This window comes from Aquarana catesbeiana, linkage group LG02 (assembly GCF_042186555.1).
Source record: "Aquarana catesbeiana isolate 2022-GZ linkage group LG02, ASM4218655v1, whole genome shotgun sequence".
Classification (NCBI taxonomy): domain Eukaryota; kingdom Metazoa; phylum Chordata; class Amphibia; order Anura; family Ranidae; genus Aquarana; species Aquarana catesbeiana.
The window spans coordinates 352726856-352752156 of NC_133325.1; the positions used below are offsets into that span (position 1 = coordinate 352726856).

Below are 25301 nucleotides of genomic sequence, written 5' to 3' on the forward strand. Positions count from 1 at the left end.
GTCTTCTACCAGTGGGTATATGAATTATATGCCAAAAAGTGCATTAAATCTATAAGAAGTGTACCGATCTTCTACCAATTGGTGTGTGAGTTATATTGTAAAGTAAAATGAGTATTGTGGGTTAATGTGATTGGGCAGGTGTGTATTCCAACTCCACAGGATTCTAAAGACAGTGCTGCCCTCACCCATCCACCCCAATCTTAAAATACCACCAAATATAAACCAATCCTGTATCCAGAAATTTACATTAATAATATACCAAAACCTTATAGATGCAGATATCTCCACATCTTAGTGTATGTGAACATAAATAATATATTAACCAACCAAAAAACCATATATATAAATCCTCAGTATAAAATCAATATGTGAGTGTTCAAAATTATATAGTCCAAGTCCCTCAGCAAGAAATATGAGCTTATTATTAAAAGATGTTTGCTATAAGCAAAAAAAAAATATATATATGAAAAAAGTGATCGAATAGAACGTAGTCCCAAACTCCAAGCAGAAATTCCAGTGACTTCTGTGCACAGCAGATATAGTGACTTGGTGCTCCCCCAGTGTGTCCCCACTCACCGACAGTAGTTACCCCTGCAGGGGTAGTAGGCATACCCCTTTCTATATCTATTATGGGCAGGGACGTTACCTTTCCTTCACGGCGCACTGGATAACTCTGTGGCAGCTGGGAAGGATGCAGGACAGGGTTCAGTGTTACATAGTTACATAGTTACATAGTTGGTAAGGTTGAATAAAGACACCAGTCCATCCAGTTCAACCTTAGTGAGTGTGGGTGCATGTCTACAATTGTCCCTATCCCTGTACATCCCTGTACATGTGTTGTTGGAGCTTGTTCTGCCACCACGCCTCCAAAACGCTAGTGGTGTTTCTGCCACTTCTCTCTCCTCCACCCCCTCCTCTTCTTCTTCCTCTATGGCCTCTTCTGCAGATTTGTCCTCTGAACCAGCGGTGCTCTGTAGGCGTTAAAGGGGCTACACAAGCAGTCAGGTTAAAAGATGCCATGCGGTGCTTGAGTTGGTCTGCCTAGGGGACAGGAGCCACACTGGGGCAGAGATTCTCTCAGCTCTGCAGGGGCAGGCTCAGAGGTGGTTGACACCATGCCAGCTTCAGCCAGGGATGGTTGTATGTGACAATGGCACCAACCTTTTCTTTGCCCTCCAACAGGGAAACTTGACGCATGTTCCATGTTTGGCACACATCCTGAATTTGGTTGTGCAGTGGTTCTTGACCAGGTACCCAAGCTTACAAGATCTCCTGAGGGAGGCCAGAAAAGTCTGTGGTCATTTCCGCCGGTAATACAATGCCAGTGCTCGGTTGGCTGACATTCGAAGGGAATGCAACCTGCCCACCAACCGCCTCATTTGTGACATGCCCACCAGGTGGAACTCAACGTTGGCAATGCTGCAGCAGCTGCACACACAGCAGAGGGCCATCAATGAGTACCTGTGTGAGTATGGCACCAGGACAGGGTCAGGGGAGCTTGGCTTCTTTTCTCCACGCCAGTAGGTACTGATCAAGGATGCATGCACTGTCCTGTCACCATTTGAAAAGGCCATAAGAATGGTGAGCAGAGACAATGCATGCATCAGTGACACTGTCCCTCTAGTCTTCCTGCTGGTGCACATGCTTTGTGGAATTATGGACAGGGCACTTGAGGCAGAACAGTGGGAGGAAGAGGAGGACTTCCTTTCCTCTCAAGGCCCCCTTTATCCAGATAGCATTCCTGCAGGCTCACCAAACGCACAGGAAGAAGAGGAGGAGGAGGATTGTGTCAGCATGGATGTAGAGGATAACACTCAGCAGCAGTCTTCAAGGGATGGTTTTCAGTTCCTAGAAACCCAAGGAGTTGTAAGTGGCTGGGAGAAGGTAGTTACAGATAACGTGATCCTTAGTGACTCAGAGGACTTAGAATCAAATGCCTCTGCAAACTTACGCTGCATGGCCTCCCTGATTCTGCAAAACCTGCGAAAGGACCCTAGGATTCGTGGTATCAAGAAGAGGGATTATTACTGGCTGGCAAACCTTCTTGATCCACGTTACAAGGGTAAGGTTGCAGAACTCATCCTTCCTTCGCGGAGGGAGCAGAGGATGAAAAATCTTCAGGAGGCTTTGAAGAAAGGTTTGTGTAACGCATTTCCATACCCTGGGAGGATACCATTTCCTGGTGCTGGACAACGTGTTGCTGAGGCTTCATTCAGTCAGAGGAAGAGCGGTGGAGAAGATGGCCGGCTGACCGATGCCTTTAAACTATTTTTCAGTCCTCAGAGCCAAGGTCTGATCGGTTCAAGCAACCATCACCAGTGTCTGCATTATATGGTGCAGGAATATCTAGGGGCAAGAGCAGACTTGGAGACCTTTCCAACAATGCATCCACTGGGTTACTGGGTCTTGAGGATAGACCACTGGCCAGAACTTGCTCAATATGCAATTGAGCTACTGTCCTGTCCTGGATTCAGTGTGCTATCTGAATGCACATTCAGTGCTGCTGGAGGGTTTGTAACGGATCAAAGAGTGCGCCTGTCCACAGACTCCGTTGATAGGCCCACATTTATAAAAATGAATCAGTCTTGGATCAGCAACTATCAAGCACCTGATGCTGATGTAACTTATTGAATTTGCTATGGATCTGGGATCCCTTGAAGACTGCCTATGCTGACTATCCTATTCCTCCTCAATCTTGATGATGCTAGCTTCCAACAATATTTTTAGTTTAGGGCACCACCACCACCACCCAAGGCCCAATTTTTCTGCCCCTATTTAACAGGGGCATGCAATTACAATGTTTTATATAATATTTCACAGCAGGGCTTGTTCCTGAGCCCAAAAAGAGTATCTGTGAGGGGTTACAGTGTTGTGGCACCACCACCACCACCCAAGGCCCAATTTTTCTGCCCCTGTTTAACAGGGGCATGTAATTACAATTTTTGATATAATGTTTCACAGCAGGGCCCCGTTTCTGCGCCCAACAAGAGTAACTGTGAGGCCTTACAGTGTTCTGGTACCACCAACACCTAAGGCCCAGTTTTTCTGCAGAGTATATAGGGCATGCCATATAGTATATATACTGCTATTCAGAGTATATAGTAGCTGGGGGCCTGGGGGATCCCCCGCGCCATTTGTTTTTAAATTTTGGTGGGGTGTTCCCCTTAATATCCATACCAGACCTGAAGGGCCTGGTATGGATTTGGGAGTGGACATTCACTGCATTTTTTTTTTTTTTGTATTTTTGGCGTGGGGTTTCCCTTAATATTCATACCAGACCCAAAGGGCCTGGTAATGGACTGGGGGGGAACCCACACAGTGTTTTTCAATTATTTTTATCTATGTTGCAGGGTTCCGACAATACATTACAGCCGCAAACAGTTTTCAATGAAATTTTTTCCTTTAGAAATGTCATTTTGCTGTGGTACTGTTATAAACATGGGAAAGTTGCGGTACTTTACAGGCTTACTAAGGACACCCCCCAGGCATGATATTTAAAGGAATATTTCATGTTTATTTTTCACTTTAAGCATTATAAAAATCACTGCTCCCGAAAAAACGCCCGTTTTAAAAACAAATTTGCATTGATACATGTCCCCTGGGGCAGGACCCGGGTCCCCAAACACTTTTTATGACAATAACTTGCATATAAACCTTTAAAATGAGCACTTTTGATTTTACACGTTCGTGTCCCATAGACTTTAACGGTGTTCGCACACATTTTTTGCCTGTTGGCATTTTCTACTGAGAACCGAACCGGGGGGTGTTCAGCTCATCCCTAATAAGGACAATTCAAGGACAGCCTAAACAAGCTGAGGTTAGTATTAGATGAGGATGTGTGGTTCAGAGGGTTAAAGACAAGCCAGGAGTCAACACCGGTTAAATAGAATAAGTATCTGTTGGAATACAGAATTGTATTTTTTGCAACAACTACTGTAGATCGGTATTTAGTAGAGATCTAGTCTTCAACCAGTAGATGGCAGTATTTATAAGTCTGTAGCTGCACCTATAGTATGTATGTTTTTTTCTCTATAATAACAAGTTCCTGTTTCCTGTCTGCAGTTAAGCAGCAGATAAACCACATGTGGACGGTGCACTGTCGGTTCTGTATGACTATATGCAGAATCTCTAACAGGTTATGGACCCAGGCATAGCCCAGAGAAAAGAGAACCCAGTCTTAGCCCAGTTATAGCCAGCTACAGCATATAAGTGCAAGATACAGCAACAGAAAAAAGACTGCAACGGAATAAAAAAAATGGCCAGTAACACACCTGCAACAAAGTTTTAATTTGCAAATCTAACAAACCAGAACTACCAGTCTTGTAAATTCAAGATGAAAATTCTGCTAATAATAGAAAACCTATGCATTAAGGTGAAAAAACACCTGGCAGTGACCAGCCCCCCAGCCCCTCATTTTACTTACATGAGTCCTGGAATTTCCCACGGCTGAGAGACGCTCTTCCTCTGCTCGGGGTTCTCGGCTCTTGATTGGATAGATTGATAGCAGCGTAGCCATTGGCTCCTGCTGCTGTCAATCAAATCCACTGACATGGGGGCGGGGCCGAGTCCGGCATTCTATGGACGCAAATGCTGGATTCGGGAGCGCAAGGTAACCCCCCGGGAGAGCGCCTCTCCTAGGGGGTTATACAATGCGGGGAGGAGCTATCAGCGCTTCCGGGGGACCCCAAGAGGATTGCCAGGGCCACTCTGTGCAAAAGGAACTGCACAATGGAGATAAGTATGACCTTTTTTGTTATTTAAAAAAACTCAAAGCTTTACAATCACTTTAACTTAGGCCACACCCTTCAGATGAGTTGATAGAGAAAGATAAAAAAAACTCAGAGCTCAATCTCTCTTAGCATAGAAGATGATCAAATCATACATATATGTAAGTGTGAAACTGTTAAAGAAATGTGGAAAGCATTACAAAAGGTGCATGAAAGAGCTAATCTCAGCAATAAACTGTGTTTGATTTTAAAAGCTCTTCCAAACCAAGCTGATGAAGGGCCAGGATATGCAGGATTACATAAGGCACACCTTGAAGACAGTTTTCTTTACTGTCCTTTTTCCCAGGGTGTCACCAGAAAGATACCTGTGAAAAAGGTCCTCTATGTCCCTTATCTTAAAACTAATCTTTTTTTCAGTGAAGATGCTCACAAAACAAGGCAATGTAGTGACCTTCCAAGATGACAGTTGTGCCATCACAAAAAGGGATATCTTACCTGCAAAGGCTGAAATTACAGATGAACTGTATCAGCTGAACTACAATGAGGTGGTTAATACTGCCACAGAGGAAAAACATCCAAACTGCATTCACTCATGGCACAGCCGACTTGGGCACAGAAGTCCTGACATACTGTAATAAAGAAATTAACTAAAAATGACTATGGAAGTGGAATAAACATTGAACCATGTGATCAAACAATGAAATGCACCAGCTGTATACTAATAAAAAAAAAATAATAAAAATGTCATGTCATGTCAAATCTATCCCCTACTTTGTAGACGCTATAACTTTTGCGAAAACAATCAATATACGCTTATTGTGATTTTTTTTTTACCAAAAATATGTAGAAGAATACATATCGGCCTTGTGATGGACCCCCGTACTCAAGATGAGTCTGTCCGTCGTACTGCTCCTCTGTCCAGTACCACACAATCCAAGACCCCTTAGCTTTCCCATTCACTAGTCGTAGCTCAGTGTAGGGTAAAACATCAGACAGTTTATTAGAACAAGAATACAAGTCTTATATACAGTTAACGAGGAGGTTCCTACCTCCTGCTCATATTACTCTAACAATACACCTGTAACCAGAAACATAAATTAACATGAGCTAATTAACTAATCCCTTAAAGCAGCCGATGTGACTCCTTAACTACAATACACATTATCATACATCTCAACACAGAACTCCTTCATACAATTGCAGGGTTAATTAGCACAAACAACAATGGGTGAAAGACTCTTAAAAGCTGTGACAAGTCATACTAGACTTTTTTACATTATAGCAGACAACAGACAGACAGGTGGCTGGAGTTGACATCAGCATCTCCTAACAGTATTTGTCCCAGCATTATGAATCAGCCACTATTTCTAATATGGCATATAAAGGGTTCCCAGAGTCTGTGTGTCTTGGGGGGACATGGACCTGAATCAAAAGTAACACCACCTCAGGGGTCCCCAGGCATACAGCTCACAAAGAGCACCATTCCCCCAAATGCCAGGGCCCATAATCGCAAGGCAAGAGGCTAGCATTGAGTCCTCTCCAAAAGTCTCTGTCCCAGCTAGGTCTGTCACAGGCCTAAACTGAGGAAAAAATTTTTTTTGTTGATAAAAAATGTGGGATATTTATTATAGCAAAAAATAAAAGATATTGTGTTTTTTTCAAAATTGATGCTCTTCTTTTCTTTATATTGCAAAGAATAAAAAACGCAGAGGCGATCAAATACCACCAAAAGAAAGCTCTATTTGTGGGAAAAAAAGGACGTCAATTTTGTTTGGGTAGTGCCGTATTGCAAAAAATGGCCTGGTCATTGAGCAGCCAAATCTCCTGGGGCTGAAGTGGTTAATCATGAAATCCACCAGCAGCAATAAAGGCATCCCAGCCAAATGTCTGTCCTATGTTGCTCGTGTACCATTAAAACCAGAGCTAGATGGGATGAGATGCAAAGACTTCCAAGTTATAAGAAAATTGGATCAGAGCTGCTGATGATGACTGCAGATGCTTTCACAAAATCGCTTACAAGAAACAGATTTATAAAACTAAGATACAAAATGGGACCAATATAAAGAGTAGTTGTTGAGTGGGGGTGTTGGAATACAGTACTGTATTTTGTGAAACTACTGTACATCAGTATTTAGTAGAGATATATTCTTCAACCAGTATATGGCAGTGTTTACACATTTGTAGCTTCATCTAATGTATGCTCTATGTCTTTTTTCTATAATAAACGTTAAAATGTTTCCTATCTACAGTTAAGCAGCAGATAAAACACATGTGGAATGTGCACTGTTCTATAGGGCTATATACAGAATCTTTACCTATCAGAGGAACAAAAAGAAGCAGAGGTTCAGGTGGAACCAAATTAAGTAACTGATCACAAAATCAGGATCATAGAAAAACTGAGGCATGCAGAGGATTGTCACAGGTCAGGTTAGGCAAAGTCAACTACAAACATTCACTGGATTAAGGCCGTCCCTGAACTGAACTTAAAACAAGCACACTTTCCTTTAAGACAGTAGTACTGGAAAGACAATGGAAATACACAGGTTAAGTATCCAACGCTTTAAACTGGTTATCTAGCTGAAAGTCAAATAATATATTTTATTCATTGCAATGCACGCTGACCTACAGGGTATTTAGAATGTACAAGTGAAATGTTATTATGTTTTTTCTTATTGAAATATGTTTCTAAGCCCAAAAAGAACAAGAAAAATAAGAAAAAAAACAGGTTTTAAAGAAAATCAGAAAGTATTCATGTATTTTATCCAGTATGATAACAGAACATATTCTTTAATGTTTCTGCAATACCAATGTTTACAAAAGTGGTGGATCTTGTAACAAATTCTAATAAATGTAGGCAACTAATAATGTAATTATGTGTTTGCTAAACAGTTTGGCATACCCCCGACTTTTTGAGATTGGAATGAGTGACACCTATTAGCAAAAGCGTATTTATCGGCGTATAACACGCACCCCAAGTTTAGGAGGGAATTTTAAGGAAGAAAACTTTTAGGAGGGAAGTTTAAGGAAAAAAACTTACATTTAAATGCCCATCAATGCAGCCTTATCAGTGTCCATCTTCAGCCTTGTCCAGTGTCATTGCAGCCTTCCCTGGGTCATTACCATTGCAGCCGTGTGTTATTTCCATTGCAGCCTTGTGTCATTGCCATTGCAGCCTTGTGTCATTGCCATTGCAGCCTTGTGTCATTGCCATTACAGCCTTGTGTCATTGTCATTGCAGCCTTGTGTCATTGCCATTGCAGCCTTGTGTCATTACCATTGCAGCCTTGTGTCATTGCCATTACAGCCTTGTGTCATTGCCATTGCAGCCTTGTGTCATTGCAGACTTGCCCAGACAGGCTGATTATTTAAAATTTCCGCTGAGGGGAGAGGAGCGAGCGCTGGTGTCCTGTCGAATAATGTCCCCCATCGGATAGCGTCCGCCCTGTACTGCGCAGGCGCAGCGCTTGCGCAGTACGGAGGACATAGGAGATGCCGAAAGTCTCCGAACATCAACAGCTGATTATGAGCTCTACACGGAACACTGCCGACATACACAAAGCCGAGTGTACTCGGCTATGCTCAGCTCCTCTCGCAGTCCCGCCCAGTCCCACCCCTATGATGGACATAATACAGGTCCAATGGCGGGATTGGGTGTGACTGTGAGCGGAAAGTTGGAAATTTTTTGAGTTGGAAATTTTTCTGCCCCTATTTAACAGGGGCATGTAATTACAACGTTTTATATAATATTTCACAGCAGGGCTTGTTCCTGAGCCCAAAAAGAGTATCTGTGAGGGGTTACAGTGTTGTGGCACCACCACCACCACCCAAGGCCCAATTTTTCTGCCCCTGTTTAACAGGGGCATGTAATTACAATTTCTGATATAATGTTTCACAGCAGGGCCCCGTTTCTGCGCCCAACAAGAGTAACTGTGAGGCCTTACAGTGTTCTGGTACCACCAACACCTAAGGCCCAGTTTTTCTGCAGAGTATATAGGGCATGTCATATAGTATATATACTGCTATTCAGAGTATATAGTAGCTGGGGGCCTGGGGGATCCCCCGCGCCATTTGTTTTAAAATTTTGGTGGGGTGTTCCCCTTAATATCCATACCAGACCTGAAGGGCCTGGTATGGATTTGGGAGGGGACATCCACTGCATTTTTTTTTTTTTTTGTATTTTTGGCGTGGGGTTTCCCTTAATATTCATACCAGACCCAAAGGGCCTGGTAATGGACTGGGGGGGAACCCACACAGTGTTTTTCAATTATTTTTATCTATGTTGCAGGGTTCCAACAATACATTACAGCCGCAAACAGTTTTCAATGAAATTTTTTCCTTTAGAAATGTCATTTTGCTGTGGTACTGTTATAAACATGGGAAAGTTGCGGTACTTTACAGGCTTACTAAGGACACCCCCCAGGCATGATATTTAAAGGAATACTTCATGTTTATTTTTCACTTTAAGCATTATAAAAATCACTGCTCCCGAAAAAACGCCCGTTTTAAAAACAAATTTGCATTGATACATGTCCCCTGGGGCAGGACCCGGGTCCCCAAACACTTTTTATGACAATAACTTGCATATAAACCTTTAAAATGAGCACTTTTGATTTTACACGTTCGTGTCCCATAGACTTTAACGGTGTTCGCACACATTTTTTGCCTGTTGGCATTTTCTACTGAGAACCGAACCGGGGGGTGTTCAGCTCATCCCTAATAAGGACAATTCAAGGACAGCCTAAACAAGCTGAGGTTAGTATTAGATGAGGATGTGTGGTTCAGAGGGTTAAAGACAAGCCAGGAGTCAACACCGGTTAAATAGAATAAGTATCTATTGGAATACAGAATTGTATTTTTTGCAACAACTACTGTAGATCGGTATTTAGTAGAGATCTAGTCTTCAACCAGTAGATGGCAGTATTTATAAGTCTGTAGCTGCACCTATAGTATGTATGTTTTTTTCTCTATAATAACAAGTTCCTGTTTCCTGTCTGCAGTTAAGCAGCAGATAAACCACATGTGGACGGTGCACTGTCGGTTCTGTATGACTATATGCAGAATCTCTAACAGGTTATGGACCCAGGCATAGCCCAGAGAAAAGAGAACCCAGTCTTAGCCCAGTTATAGCCAGCTACAGCATATAAGTGCAAGATACAGCAACAGAAAAAAGACTGCAACGGAATAAAAAAAATGGCCAGTAACACACCTGCAACAAAGTTTTAATTTGCAAATCTAACAAACCAGAACTACCAGTCTTGTAAATTCAAGATGAAAATTCTGCTAATAATAGAAAACCTATGCATTAAGGTGAAAAAACACCTGGCAGTGACCAGCCCCCCAGCCCCTCATTTTACTTACCTGAGTCCTGGAATTTCCCACGGCTGAGAGACGCTCTTCCTCTGCTCGGGGTTCTCGGCTCTTGATTGGATAGATTGATAGCAGCGTAGCCATTGGCTCCTGCTGCTGTCAATCAAATCCACTGACATGGGGGCGGGGCCGAGTCCGGCATTCTGTGGACACAAATGCTGGATTCGGGAGCGCAAGGTAACCCCCCGGGAGAGCGCCTCTCCTAGGGGGTTATACAATGTGGGGAGGAGCTATCAGCGCTTCCGGGGGACCCCAAGAGGATTGCCAGGGCCACTCTGTGCAAAAGGAACTGCACAATGGAGATAAGTATGACCTTTTTTGTTATTTAAAAAAACTCAAAGCTTTACAATCACTTTAACTTAGGCCACACCCTTCAGATGAGTTGATAGAGAAAGATAAAAAAAACTCAGAGCTCAATCTCTCTTAGCATAGAAGATGATCAAATCATACATATATGTAAGTGTGAAACTGTTAAAGAAATGTGGAAAGCATTACAAAAGGTGCATGAAAGAGCTAATCTCAGCAATAAACTGTGTTTGATTTTAAAAGCTCTTCCAAACCAAGCTGATGAAGGGCCAGGATATGCAGGATTACATAAGGCACACCTTGAAGACAGTTTTCTTTACTGTCCTTTTTCCCAGGGTGTCACCAGAAAGATACCTGTGAAAAAGGTCCTCTATGTCCCTTATCTTAAAACTAATCTTTTTTTCAGTGAAGATGCTCACAAAACAAGGCAATGTAGTGACCTTCCAAGATGACAGTTGTGCCATCACAAAAAGGGATATCTTACCTGCAAAGGCTGAAATTACAGATGAACTGTATCAGCTGAACTACAATGAAGTGGTTAATACTGCCACAGAGGAAAAACATCCAAACTGCATTCACACATGGCACAGCCGACTTGGGCACAGAAGTCCTGACATACTGTAATAAAGAAATTAACTAAAAATGACTATGGAAGTGGAATAAACATTGAACCATGTGATCAAACAATGAAATGCACCAGCTGTATACTAATAAAAAAAAAATAATAAAAATGTCATGTCATGTCAAATCTATCCCCTACTTTGTAGACGCTATAACTTTTGCGAAAACAATATACGCTTATTGCGATTTTTTTTTTACCAAAAATATGTAGAAGAATACATATCGGCCTTGTGATGGACCCCCGTACTCAAGATGAGTCTGTCCGTCGTACTGCTCCTCTGTCCAGTACCACACAATCCAGGACCCCTTAGCTTTCCCATTCACTAGTCGTAGCTCAGTGTAGGGTAAAACATCAGACAGTTTATTAGAACAAGAATACAAGTCTTATATACAGTTAACGAGGAGGTTCCTACCTCCTGCTCATATTACTCTAACAATACACCTGTAACCAGAAACATAAATTAACATGAGCTAATTAACTAATCCCTTAAAGCAGCCGATGTGACTCCCTAACTACAATACACATTATCATACATCTCAACACAGAACTCCTTCATACAATTGCAGGGTTAATTAGCACAAACAACAATGGGTGAAAGACTCTTAAAAGCTGTGACAAGTCATACTAGACTTTTTTACATTATAGCAGACAACAGACAGACAGGTGGCTGGAGTTGACATCAGCATCTCCTAACAGTATTTGTCCCAGCATTATGAATCAGCCACTATTTCTAATATGGCATATAAAGGGTTCCCAGAGTCTGTGTGTCTTGGGGGACATGGACCTGAATCAAAAGTAACACCACCTCAGGGGTCCCCAGGCATACAGCTCACAAAGAGCACCATTCCCCCAAATGCCAGGGCCCATAATCGCAAGGCAAGAGGCTAGCATTGAGTCCTCTCCAAAAGTCTCTGTCCCAGCTAGGTCTGTCACAGGCCTAAACTGAGGAAAAAATTTTTTTTGTTGATAAAAAATGTGGGATATTTATTATAGCAAAAAATAAAAGATATTGTGTTTTTTTCAAAATTGATGCTCTTCTTTTCTTTATATTGCAAAGAATAAAAAACGCAGAGGCGATCAAATACCACCAAAAGAAAGCTCTATTTGTGGGAAAAAAAGGACGTCAATTTTGTTTGGGTAGTGCCGTATTGCAAAAAATGGCCTGGTCATTGAGCAGCCAAATCTCCTGGGGCTGAAGTGGTTAATCATGAAATCCACCAGCAGCAATAAAGGCATCCCAGCCAAATGTCTGTCCTATGTTGCTCGTGTACCATTAAAACCAGAGCTAGATGGGATGAGATGCAAAGACTTCCAAGTTATAAGAAAATTGGATCAGAGCTGCTGATGATGACTGCAGATGCTTTCACAAAATCGCTTACAAGAAACAGATTTATAAAACTAAGATACAAAATGGGACCAATATAAAGAGTAGTTGTTGAGTGGGGGTGTTGGAATACAGTACTGTATTTTGTGAAACTACTGTACATCAGTATTTAGTAGAGATATATTCTTCAACCAGTATATGGCAGTGTTTACACATTTGTAGCTTCATCTAATGTATGCTCTATGTCTTTTTTCTATAATAAACGTTAAAATGTTTCCTATCTACAGTTAAGCAGCAGATAAAACACATGTGGAATGTGCACTGTTCTATAGGGCTATATACAGAATCTTTACCTATCAGAGGAACAAAAAGAAGCAGAGGTTCAGGTGGAACCAAATTAAGTAACTGATCACAAAATCAGGATCATAGAAAAACTGAGGCATGCAGAGGATTGTCACAGGTCAGGTTAGGCAAAGTCAACTACAAACATTCACTGGATTAAGGCCGTCCCTGAACTGAACTTAAAACAAGCACACTTTCCTTTAAGACAGTAGTACTGGAAAGACAATGGAAATACACAGGTTAAGTATCCAGCGCTTTAAACTGGTTATCTAGCTGAAAGTCAAATAATATATTTTATTCATTGCAATGCACGCTGACCTACAGGGTATTTAGAATGTACAAGTGAAATGTTATTATGTTTTTTCTTATTGAAATATGTTTCTAAGCCCAAAAAGAACAAGACAAATAAGAAAAAAAACAGGTTTTAAAGAAAATCAGAAAGTATTCATGTATTTTATCCAGTATGATAACAGAACATATTCTTTAATGTTTCTGCAATACCAATGTTTACAAAAGTGGTGGATCTTGTAACAAATTCTAATAAATGTAGGCAACTAATAATGTAATTATGTGTTTGCTAAACAGTTTGGCATACCCCCGACTTTTTGAGATTGGAATGAGTGACACCTATTAGCAAAAGCGTATTTATCGGCGTATAACACGCACCCCAAGTTTAGGAGGGAATTTTAAGGAAGAAAACTTTTAGGAGGGAAGTTTAAGGAAAAAAACTTACATTTAAATGCCCATCAATGCAGCCTTATCAGTGTCCATCTTCAGCCTTGTCCAGTGTCATTGCAGCCTTCCCTGGGTCATTACCATTGCAGCCTTGTGTTATTTCCATTGCAGCCTTGTGTCATTGCCATTGCAGCCTTGTGTCATTGCCATTGCAGCCTTGTGTCATTGCCATTACAGCCTTGTGTCATTGTCATTGCAGCCTTGTGTCATTGCCATTGCAGCCTTGTGTCATTACCATTGCAGCCTTGTGTCATTGCCATTACAGCCTTGTGTCATTGCCATTGCAGCCTTGTGTCATTGCAGACTTGCCCAGACAGGTTGATTATTTAAAATTTCCGCTGAGGGGAGAGGAGCGAGCGCTGGTGTCCTGTCGAATAATGTCCCCCATCGGATAGCGTCCGCCCTGTACTGCGCAGGCGCAGCGCTTGCGCAGTACGGAGGACATAGGAGATGCCGAAAGTCTCCGAACATCAACAGCTGATTATGAGCTCTACACGGAACACTGCCGACATACACAAAGCCGAGTGTACTCGGCTATGCTCAGCTCCTCTCGCAGTCCCGCCCAGTCCCACCCCTATGATGGACATAATACAGGTCCAATGGCGGGACTGGGTGTGACTGTGAGCGGAGCCAAGACTAGCCAAGTACACTTGGCTATGTGATATCGGTGGCACTCGCTCCTCTCCCCTCAGCGGAGCAGAGATTGGCGGGGATCGGAGTATAACACGCACCCATGATTTTCCCCTGATTTTAAGGGGAAAAAAGGGGAAAAAAGTGTGTGTTATACGCCGATAAATATGGTATGTAGGCATAGGACACCCCCTGCCACACCCTCTTATACAAGAAATCTATAGATTAAACCCATAAATTCCTTTTCTAACCACTACTATTCCTTTATTCTGGCTTTTGAAATTTACAATTGCATTTAGAAATTGGATGAAAGGTTTAGCACTGGGAAAAACTTTTGGAAACATAAAAATGTGCATTTTATATACAAATATATAGATCAGACCAAAATGAGGGACAAATCAGGATAAAAGAGGGACTTTGTTACAGATCAGGGACAGTCCCTCAAAATTAGGGACAGTTGGGAGCTATGGTTTGGATGTAATAATGGATGTACTGTATCTTCCAGAAATATAACCAATATATATATTTGTCTCCACTGCAAATTACTTACATATGCTGTATCAATCCAAGACCTGCTGTTCTGGTGGAATACTGTCAGTGTTTAGAAAGGTTTGAATATGAGTGAGTGACACAAAGCCCATGGGTATGATACTGAAAAGTGCATAAGGCTTTCCTAAGAAATGAACTCTGACAGTGTTTTTTTTTTTTTTACATAAAAAGGCTGGATAGAGTGGAGGTTTATTAACCTGCACTTTAAGAACAAAAAGACCAGAAGCATGACCTGTGTGCTCTATTTTCACACAGCTTGTAATAATTTATCAGGCATCAGTTTGTTACAGCTACTTGTTCATCCAACTGCCCTTCTGTTATGCTTATGACAATCTGTAACATGTTCACATGCATAATAATAGGTTTCATACTGTCATCCTGACTGCCCAAACCATTGCTATTACTTTCTCTGTACAGACTTTGCAATTTCATTGGTAAAGGAAAGTACTGTGTAATGACACTTCAAGTCTATACACCTGGAAAGCTGACTTTATGAAACATATTCTGAATAGCAGCCAATTGAATAATTTAGAGTTGTCATTTAGTAAAATACTTCTCGAAACAGGTGCATGGTTGCTCCTCAATATAACCAAAGAAAGCTTATGAAAAAATATGTGTAAATAGCTGAGTTTGGCCTAGTATCAGCCCACCTGCAGTCATATTTAGAGCAAATCTCTGAGAGTGGAAACAACAAAAATCAGTCCTGCTGTGGTTCTGACGTGCGAACTAGGGGCTAGTAATGTTGTGAATGTGCCTGAATTTGGTCTGCAGGATGTTTGCCGAACAGATCAAAAAGTTTGGAACGTTAATCCGAACCCCAATGATGTCAACCTGAGGCAGATCTTCAGAATTAGTTCTCTTAAAAATACACATTTCCTTTAAAGGATAACTCCACTTATGAAAAAATATAGCAAATACAAGTGGTACACAAGCAATTTTGTAAGAAAATGTTCATAACAACTACTCTTCCATTACAACCTGCGGGTGCTGTAATTTTCCAAAACTGTCAAAAAAAAATTAAATACAGCAGGGCAGCCTAGTAGCATTCTGTATACTGCTGGTGTACAGAAAGCCCCCAGAAATGAAATTTTCTATTTGTGTGATTGGCTCACTGATTTTCTCAGGAGTTTTAACTCCAATTCAAATATTAGGCATCTCCTGCAATAGGAGCTACAGTTTTGGTGTGATAATCCCCAAGGGTTATCTACTTAGGGATGCACACACTGCAGCTTTCCTTATTAAAACACTGAAAGTGCACCAGGCTGTTTGGTAATAATGACATAAAGTAATGACCACAGACCCTCCTTTGGGTGGGGCCTTGCATGTGGGGGTACCTTTCCCAGTGAACAAGCTCATCAATGCCCAGGACCAAGTGGGGACTGCGCTTATGTGAGAATCAAACATTATGGGGGTTCCCCAACGAACAGATGAGTCGTGTCACTGTATGCAGTAATAAAAATACAGAGTTCCTCTGAAACATGTTGTGCCAGGTTGCTTCACACTTGATGTATGTTGCAATTAGGAGGGACATTGCTGAGCTCATGCCCTCTCCTCCAGTCCAGCAAACCTCTGCCACCTTACTCCCAGTGACAGAACAGGGAACCGCCGCACACCCAGCACAGACCCCATGCATGCACTTGCTAACATTTTCTTTTTTTTGATTAAGGTAATTTTTATTCATATAAAAAAGACAAAAAACAAGTATACATTTATGCAACATTTAACACGTACCCCCCAGGTATACATAATACACTTCAGTTCACCTCTTACTTTTATCTCCAAATTGTTTTAATATATCCATTTGTCACATTTCAAACAGCAAAAAAGAAAAGAAAAAAGGAAAAAAAAAAAGTACCACAAAAAACAATTCTTGGTATCCGTAGGAGATGGGACCCCTTTGCCCTTAATTCTGTAACATTTCTCCTCTCATCCAACTTTCCCATATTTTCTTAAACATTTCGGAATTTCCCCTTTTATTATAGATGAGTCTTTCCATTCTTATTGTTTTATTAACCTCCCCCTCCCATTCTACCCAGGTTGGTGGGCTCACTGCCAGCCACCTTCTTGCTATCAATTTTCGTGAAGGAAAATGACATCTAATTATGGCTAATTGCTTCCCGCCTATACTCCTATTTTTCTCCATACAGCTCACTAAACATATTTTAGGGTCCAAACCAAGAGATACTCCAAATGTCTTATTTATTTTATCCACAACTTTGCTCCAGTATCTATTTAATTTGAGGCACCTTCACATCATGTGAATTAGATCACCCTTTGAGTCCCTACATCTTGGACATCTAGCATCTATCCTCCTCCCATAAAGAAATAATTTCTGAGGTGTTTTGTATGCTCTATGTAGTAACATCAGGTAAGACACTGATTGTGATGGTGACAGAGTGCTTAAGGGGCCCATCTCCAAGATTTACTTCCATTGTTCATTGGATATATATCTCCCAGATCTTCATCCCAGCCCCTCCTACAAGGGAACTCCTCATTTCCCTTTATCACTTTTCACAAATACTGTCATATATAAATGAGATTAAACCTCTAGATACATCAGCATCAATTATCCAAAGAAAATTTGCCTCACTCCATTCTGGTGGTTTCTCTTTAAATTTAATAATCAGGCATGTCTAACTTGTAAATATTTAAAAAAGGACTTATTTGATATACCTTAATCCCCCCTAACTCCAAAAATGACTTAAATACACCCAACCTGTATAATTGGGAGAGGCGGGTAAGTCCACATCTCTCCCAATCCCTGCTGTTCTCTACTTTGGACAATTCCTGCAAATGCCTATTGTTCCACAATAGTGAGAGATCTGTAAATCCCTGATACTCTAATATTCCTTTAACCACTTTCCATAATTTCTTTAACATTAATAAGGTAGGATATTTAATTGAGAAGAAATCAGCCCCCAAAGCCTCTATCAAACTGCCCTGTAACAACAAATCCCTGTTTGGATTATATTCAGACAAATTATTACAACCTTTCGAATGCTGCAACTGCGATGCCAAAAAATAACACCATGGATGCGGAACTGCCAATCCCCCCCATCCTTTGGCAACTGTAAAGTGTGTAGCCGTATCCTCGACTGTTTTTTTTTCCAAATCATTTCTCTAAATATAAAATCAATCTTCTGAAACCATTGTCTATTTATCCAAATTGGAGACTTGTGTAGAGCATATAACAGATAAGGCATCCATGTCATCTTAATTAAGTTGCACCTTCCTGTTTTCTCACCAAAAGTGGAGGTACACTTTAAACAACATGTTTGACCCTAAACCTACTTTTGAAGAGGTGCATCTGTAAAATGTACTACAGCAAAAGAGACATTTAGAAAAAAAAAACATTTGCTGGTAAAAGACATTTTCCTGCTGTTTCATTCAGTTTGTAAACAAAGCATTGGGGGGTTCACTTTATACATACCTGCTCCTTATTCTGGATGGATCATAAGGTATACCCCACAAAAAAGCCACCTTTTAAATGGCATGGGTTCCATCATGTACCAGACACATAGGCCTGATGAGGTCCGGTACATCCAGTGCAAAACAAGAAAAAGCATGCTCCCCAGACCCCTATCTGAGCAGGTATATCACCCCCTGCCAAAGCATCATGTCTCCATGTTGATGAGGACAAAGACAACCCTGGCTTGGTGGATGTGGGGGTCTGAGTATGTGGGGGCTGATCAGAATGTGGAAGCCCCTTTAAAATACATGGGTACTTGTTGTGGCAAGTATTCCCTTAGGATCAAGGGATCATTGATCCAGGTCCAGTAGGTTGGCTAATTCCTCTTGGAGTAGTACAGCCGAGTCAGTCAGTGATGGGAATGGTCAGATCTGACACCAGAGGATGCAGGATTTGCACAGTGAAGATACATGTGATGAATTCCCAGTGTGTGGATACCAGAAGTGAATCCTACAGAGCGATCTCTGCCATCTGAATACTGTGGTCATCAGCAAGCTTAGAGGCCTTGGGTGGGCTAAAGCCACTCTAATTTTTAAGCTTGCTGTCCGGTTACGGCTTCACTTCAGATATACTGTTTGACCGACCACCGCAGACGAGATTTAAGGCAGCTGCCCATCAGATATTCATCCAGGCGTGTCTGACCCCCTATAATTAAGGGGTCCATCCTTTCTGGTAAGCGTACCCATACGATTTTGTATTTGACATCTGAGACGCAGGAAAAGGGGACCAGTCTGTTTGTGCCAAGAAGAATTTAATATATGTCTTACTAGATGGACTTTTTATTTATTGCTTTTATTTAATGCTTTTAACAGTTTGCGCTGCACTTTCATTTGTTTAGTTATTAGTACAGCCGAGTGCGCCACTTCCATCACCATTTTCTGGCATGGCCAGTCCTGTTCACAGATGCCAAGTGTAACATATTGTGTAATCAGCTGAATGATCAGTCAGAGAGTAACTGTAAATCGTTTACTAAACAGGTGCCAAGTAGAATCAATAAAGCAAACAGGACCAGAATAGCAAAACGCATGCATATATTGCAGAATAGTACAAAACATGGTCATCTGGACAAGAAAAACAGAGGAGCAAAAATGAAGTGCTCTATAGTCAATCACATTCGTTGTTAATCTACCCATCCCCGCCCTGGCTCAAATCTTCTTTCTCTGCAAATCCCGCCTCCTAGCACAACCCCCCCTAATCACCCCTTATAGCGCAAGTACCCCCCCAATCATCACTACTAGCACACATCCCCCCCCAAATTACCCTTCATAACATGAATCCCACCCAAAATTTCCTCTTCTAGCACAAACCTTCCCCCAACTCATCCCTTCCAGCACAATTCCCTCAAACCCCTCCTAGATTAATCCTCTTCTTCACCATCCCCCAGCACAAATCCCCCCAAGCCTCCAAGCACATCCCCGCCAAATTAATTTCCCCTCCAAGAATAAATCTTACCCCCTGCTACCCTCCAAATTCCCCAGTCCCCCCAGCACAGATCCCCCTTCCCCTCTTCTAGCACAAATTCCCCCTCTTAGCACACATCCTTCCCCCATCCTCCCTCCCAGCCCAAATAACCCCTCCTAGCACATTCCCCACACCCAAATTTCCCCTCCTAGAGCAAATCCTGCCCTCGTTGCTCCCCAAATTCCCCTTCCCATCATGAATCTCCCCACCCCTTTCCCCTCTTTCAGCATAAATCCCCCTTCTTAGCAAAAACCATCCCTCCAAATTTTCCCTCCTATAACAAATCCTTCCCTTGTCACCCACCAAATTACCCCTCCAAGCACAAATCCCCCTTCCCCTCCCCCAGCACAAATCCCCCCAATCCCCCCACCTAGCATAAATCCTATTGCCTCCCCCTCCTAGCACAAATACTCTCATTCCCAGCACTTCCCAATTCCCAAATGTTTTTTTACTCTGTCTCTCCCCCCCCATTGTGTTTCCAGTGCAGTTCCTCCTCCTTCCAACACACACCTAAGATGAAGCGTGGCAGAAGGATGTGTGAGAGTTGAGGAGAAGCCTAGGGGAAGCTGACTTCCAACACTTTTAACATGCAGCTGGCTGGGAGGGATGCCAGCTGCTGCATGGGTATGAGATCGCAGCTCAGGGACACCACTGACTGTCATATCTGGACTTTTCAGGGTTTTATTACCTGCTCCCTACATACAGTACATTCTTTGCTGAGAGCGGGTAAGCAAACCCTGAACAGTCCCAATCTGACAGTCTCAATCCAGGAGAACTGCAGTGTAAGAAGGGCATAGTCCACACTTCCTCCTGGCTTTCTCATCTACCAGCACTAAGCTGACAGAAGTAGTGATGCTGCTGTTACTACTCCTGTCAGATTGTAGCAGCAGGAACTCACCTTGCGGCGACCCCTCCACCTCACATGATACCAGCACCCGAGGCAACTGCCCCTCCTCCCCCCCTCTCCCCTATCCCAGCCCTAGTGACTAAGACAAACAGAGAAGGCGAATCTCCCCATGAAGGACACAAACAGCAATAAAAACCTTCTGCTGTTACATAGTTAATAAGTTACATAGTTACTAAGTTTGAATAAAGACATTGATCTATCCAGTTCAACCTGAGAGTGTGTGTGCCAATAGTAGTTGTAGTAGTTGTACCAATAAGGCTTCATGTGCACTAGCCTACTCTGGCAGCTCCTAAACTTGAGTTTAGGAGCTTTTGGCATTTTTTTGTCAGAGCTCCTAAACTCAACCCCATAAAAGCCTGTGTCAATGTACAAATAGGCTTTTATCAGATTTTAGGAGTTAGGTAAGCTTCAACCTCCCTCTCCTGATAGTGGAAATATCGCGTTTAGGATAGGAACGTTTTGACCAAGCCGCTTTTTTGCTGCGTTTTTACGTGGCCACGGAAAATGTAAGCTAATGTACATGAAGCCTAATGCCCTGTACACACGATAGGATTTTCTATTGGAAAATGTGTGATAGGACCTTGTTGTCGGAAATTCCGACCGTGTGTAGGCTCCATCACACATTTTCCATAGGAATTTCCGACACACAAAGTTTGAGAGCTTGCTATAAAATTTTCCGACAACAAAATCCGTTGTCGGAAATTCCGATCGTATGTACACAAATCCGACGCACAAAGTGCCACGCATGCGCAGAATAAATTAAGAGACGAAAGCTATTGGCTACTGCCCCGTTTATAGTCCCTGCTAGGGATGAGCTTCGACACGAACAGCGAACAATTTGGGGTGTTCGCGGCAAATTCGAATGCCGAGGAACACCCTTTAAAAGTCTATGGGAGAAATCAAAAGTGCTAATTTTAAAGGCTTATATGCATGGTATTGTCATAAAAAGTGTTTGGGGACCTGGGTTCTGCCCCAGGGGACATGTATCAATGCAAAAAAAGTTTTAAAAACATCCGTTTTTTTGGGAGCCGTGTTTTTAATAATGCTTAATGTGAAACAATAAAAGTGTAATATCCCTTTAAATTTCGTACCTGGGGGGTGTCTATAGTATGCCTGTAAAGGGGCGCATGTTTCCCGTGTTTAGAACAGTCTGACAGCAAAATGACATTTCAAAGGAAAAAAAGTAATTTAAAACTACTCACGGCTATTAATTCATTGCCGGTCCGACAATACACTTAGAAGTTCATTGATAAAAACGGCATGGAAATTCCCCATAGGGGAACCCCAAACCAAAATTAAAAAAAAAATGACGTGGGGGTCCTCCTAAATTCCATACCAGGCCCTTCAGGTCTGGTATGGGTATTAAGGGGAACCCCGGCCAAAATGTAAAAAAAAATGACGTGGGGGTCCCCCTAAATTCCATACCAGGCCCTTCAGATCTGGTATGATATTAAGGGGAACCCCGCACCAAAATAAAAAAAAACGGTGTGGGGTCCCCCCAAAAATCCATACCTAACCCTTATCCGAGCACGCAACCTGGCAGGCCGCAGGAAAAGAGGGGGGGACGAGAGAGCGGCCCCCCTCCTGAACCGTACCAGGCCACATGCCCTCAACACTGGGAGGGTGCTTTGGGGTAACCCCCCAAAACACCTTGTCCCCATGTTGATGAGGACAAGGGCCTCATCCCCACAACCCTGGCCGTTGGTTGTGGGGGTCTCCGGGCGGGGGAGCTTATCGGAATCTGGAAGCCCCCTTTAACAAGGGGACCCCCAGATCCCGGCCCTCCCCCCTGTGTGAAATGGTAAGGGGGTACAAAAGTACCCCTACCATTTCACCAAAAAACTATCAAGAAATGTTAAAAATGACAAGAGACAGTTTTTGACAATTCCTTTATTTAAATGCTTCTTCTTTCTTCTTTCTTCTATCTTCTATCTTCCTTCATCTTCTTTTTCTTCTGGTTCTTCTGGTTCTTCCTCTGGTGTTCTCATCCAGCATCTCCTCCGCAGCGTCTTCTTCCCTTCTTCTCCTCGGGCTGCTCCGCATCCATGGCATGGAGGGAGGCTCCCGCTCTTCTCTTCATCTTCTTCTCTTCATCTTCTTCTCTTCATCTTCTTCTCCGGGCCGCTCCACATCCATGGTGGCATGGAGGGAGGCTCCCACTGTGTGACGCTTCTCCTCTTCTGACGGTTCTTAAATAACGGGGGCAGGGCCACCCGGTGACGCACGGGAACATGACGGGACTTCCCTGTGGCATTCCCCGTGACGCCACAGGGAAGTCCCGTCAAGTCACCGTGCATCAGAGGGGGGCGGGGTCATCGGGTGGCCCCGCCCCCCATTATTTAAGAACTGTCAGAAGAGGAGAAGCGTCACACAGCAGGAGCCTCCCTCCATGCCACCATGGATGCGGAGCGGCCCGGAGAAGAAGATGAAGAGAAGAAGATGAAGAGAAGAGCGGGAGCCTCCCTTTATGCCATGGATGCGGAGCGGGCCGAGGAGAAGGGAAGAAGACACCGCGGAGTAGATGCTGGACGAGAACACCAGAGGAAGAACCAGAAGAACCAGAAGAACCAGAAGAAGAAGAAGATGAAGGAAGATAGAAGATAGAAGAAAGAAGAAAGAAGAAGCATTTAAATAAAGGAATTGTCAAAAACTGTCTCTTGTCATTTTTAACATTCTTGACAGTTTTTTAGTGAAATGGTAGGGGTACTTTTGTACCCCCTTACCATTTCACACAGAGGGGAGGGCCGGGATCTGGGGGGCCCCTTGTTAAAGGGGGCTTCCAGATTCCAATAAGCCCCCCGTCCGCAGACCCCCACAACCACCGGCCAGGGTTGTGGGGATAAGGCCCTTGTCCTCATCAACATGGGGACAAGGTGTTTTGGGGGGCTACCCCAAAGCACCCTCCCAATGTTGAGGGCATGTTGCCTGGTACGGTTCAGGAGGGGGGGCGCTCTCTCGCCCCCCTTTTCCTGTGGCCTGCCAGGTTGCGTGCTCGGATAAGGATCTGGTATGGATTTTTGGGGGGACCCCACGCCATTTTTTTTAAATTTTGGAGCGGGGTTCACCTTAATATCCATACCAGACCTGAAGGGCCTGGTATGGAATTTAGGGGGACCCCCACGTCATTTTTTTTTAAAATTTGGCCGGGGTTCCCCTTAATATCCATACCAGACCTGAAGGGCCTGGTATGGAATTTAGGGGGACCCTCCACATCATTTTTTAAAAAAATTTTGGCCGGGGTTCCCCTTAATATCCATACCAGACCTGAAGGGCCAGGTATGGAATTTAGGTGGACCCCCACGTCATTTTTTTTAAAAATTTTGGTTCGGGGTTCCCCTGTGGGGAATTCCCATGCCGTTTTTATCAATGAACTTCTATGTGTATTGTCGGACCGGCAATGAATTAATAGCCGCGAGTAGTTTTAAATGACTTTTTTTCCTTTGAAATGTAATTTTGCTGTCAGACTGTTCTAAACACGGGAAACATGCGCCCCTTTACAGGCATACTATAGACACCCCCCAGGTATGAAATTTAAAGGGATATTACATTTTTATTGTTTCACATTAAGCATTATTAAAATCACTGCTCCCGAAAAAACGTCAGTTTTTAAAACTTTTTTTTGCATTGATCCATGTCCCCTGGGGTAGGACCCAGGTCCCCAAACACTTTTTATGACAATAACTTGCATATAAGCCTTTAAAATTAGCACTTTTGATTGTTCATGTTCGTGTCCCATAGACTTTAACGGTGTTCGCGTGTTCGAACAAATTTTTTGCCTGTTCGCATGTTCTGGTGCGTACCGAACAGGGGGGGTGTTTGGCTCATCCCTAGTCCCGGCGTACGTGTTTTACGTCACCGCGTTCAGAACGATTGGATTTTCCGACAACTTTGTGCGCCCGTGTGCATGCAAGACAAGTTTGAGCCAACATCCGTCGGAAAAAATTCATGGATTTTGTTGTCGGAATGTCCAATCAATGTCCGACCGTGTGTACAGGGCATAAGAGTGCCAAACAAACAGGAAAGCATGCAGTAGCCAACATCTTTTGGGGGCCAAAAAAACCCCTTCATCAGGGCTTGAATACTGTATCAAAATGTCTATTGGGCTCAAAACAGAAAACTCCTAGGTATATGAATCTGTATTAGTAAATCTATGGTAGGTGATAAATCAGCAAGTAATGATGACAATATCAGCGGCAGACACAATACGGTAACCGTACAGTAGGGGTACAGGAGTACCCAGTGTAATATCCCAAACTGGTCACTAGATGTCAACATAGTTAGATTTGGGAACCATGTAGTGAAGAATAGGCAATGTAAATGTCTAGGTAGTCATTAGAGGTCCCCAGAGTACTGAGTGGGGTGTACAATAGATAGCGAGGAAGTGCCAGCCCTGCACTTGTAAGTGTGGGGCATCTTGGGCAGAAGGCTTGGTATAAAAAGTATGGTGGGAGTCTGCCTGGGGTTCAATTCTTCATGGAAAGCAATGCAAGAATCAAGGCATAGCAAATATGTAATCTTTGAAGCCTTAGCTTCTGAGAGCCTCCCTTTAGGAGGGGGGGTGGGGGTGCAGCTCAGGAGATGTGCAGGACTGATGGGACTACTCACATTCTTTTGTTGTGGGATGGTGGGATGTGGGACATTAGTAAAACCACTAAAGCTATGGGCTGCTCCTTGACTCAGCTCTCGTCTCTTGTGTTTTCCATCTGTTTGCTACTGGTGGTGCGAGTCAGGCCAGTCCTCCCTGGGGTGCCTCTGTAATGGCTCCCAGGGTAGGATCACATACCCATAGCACCTCAGTCAGCCTAATGAGGCCAAATTATGTTGGTAACTGTAACTGTTGGTAACGGTCACACAGGGTATGT

At 43.0% G+C, this 25301-nt stretch overlaps 1 protein-coding gene across 5 annotated transcripts in view; it reads left to right on the top strand.

Annotated features, from left to right (window-relative positions):
• The window catches only part of LOC141127991 (uncharacterized), a 185155-nt gene that overhangs the window by 55451 nt on the left and 104403 nt on the right, over nt 1-25301 (top strand). For 3 of the 5 annotated variants that reach the window (XR_012241627.1, XR_012241631.1, XR_012241628.1), the window contains one exon: nt 5145-11136. The exons of the other annotated variants lie outside the window; for them this stretch is intronic. The gene's annotated coding sequence lies outside the window, so the exon portion shown is untranslated. Of the gene's footprint in view, nt 1-5144; nt 11137-25301 lie in introns of those variants that run through there. 5 annotated transcript variants of the gene reach the window in all.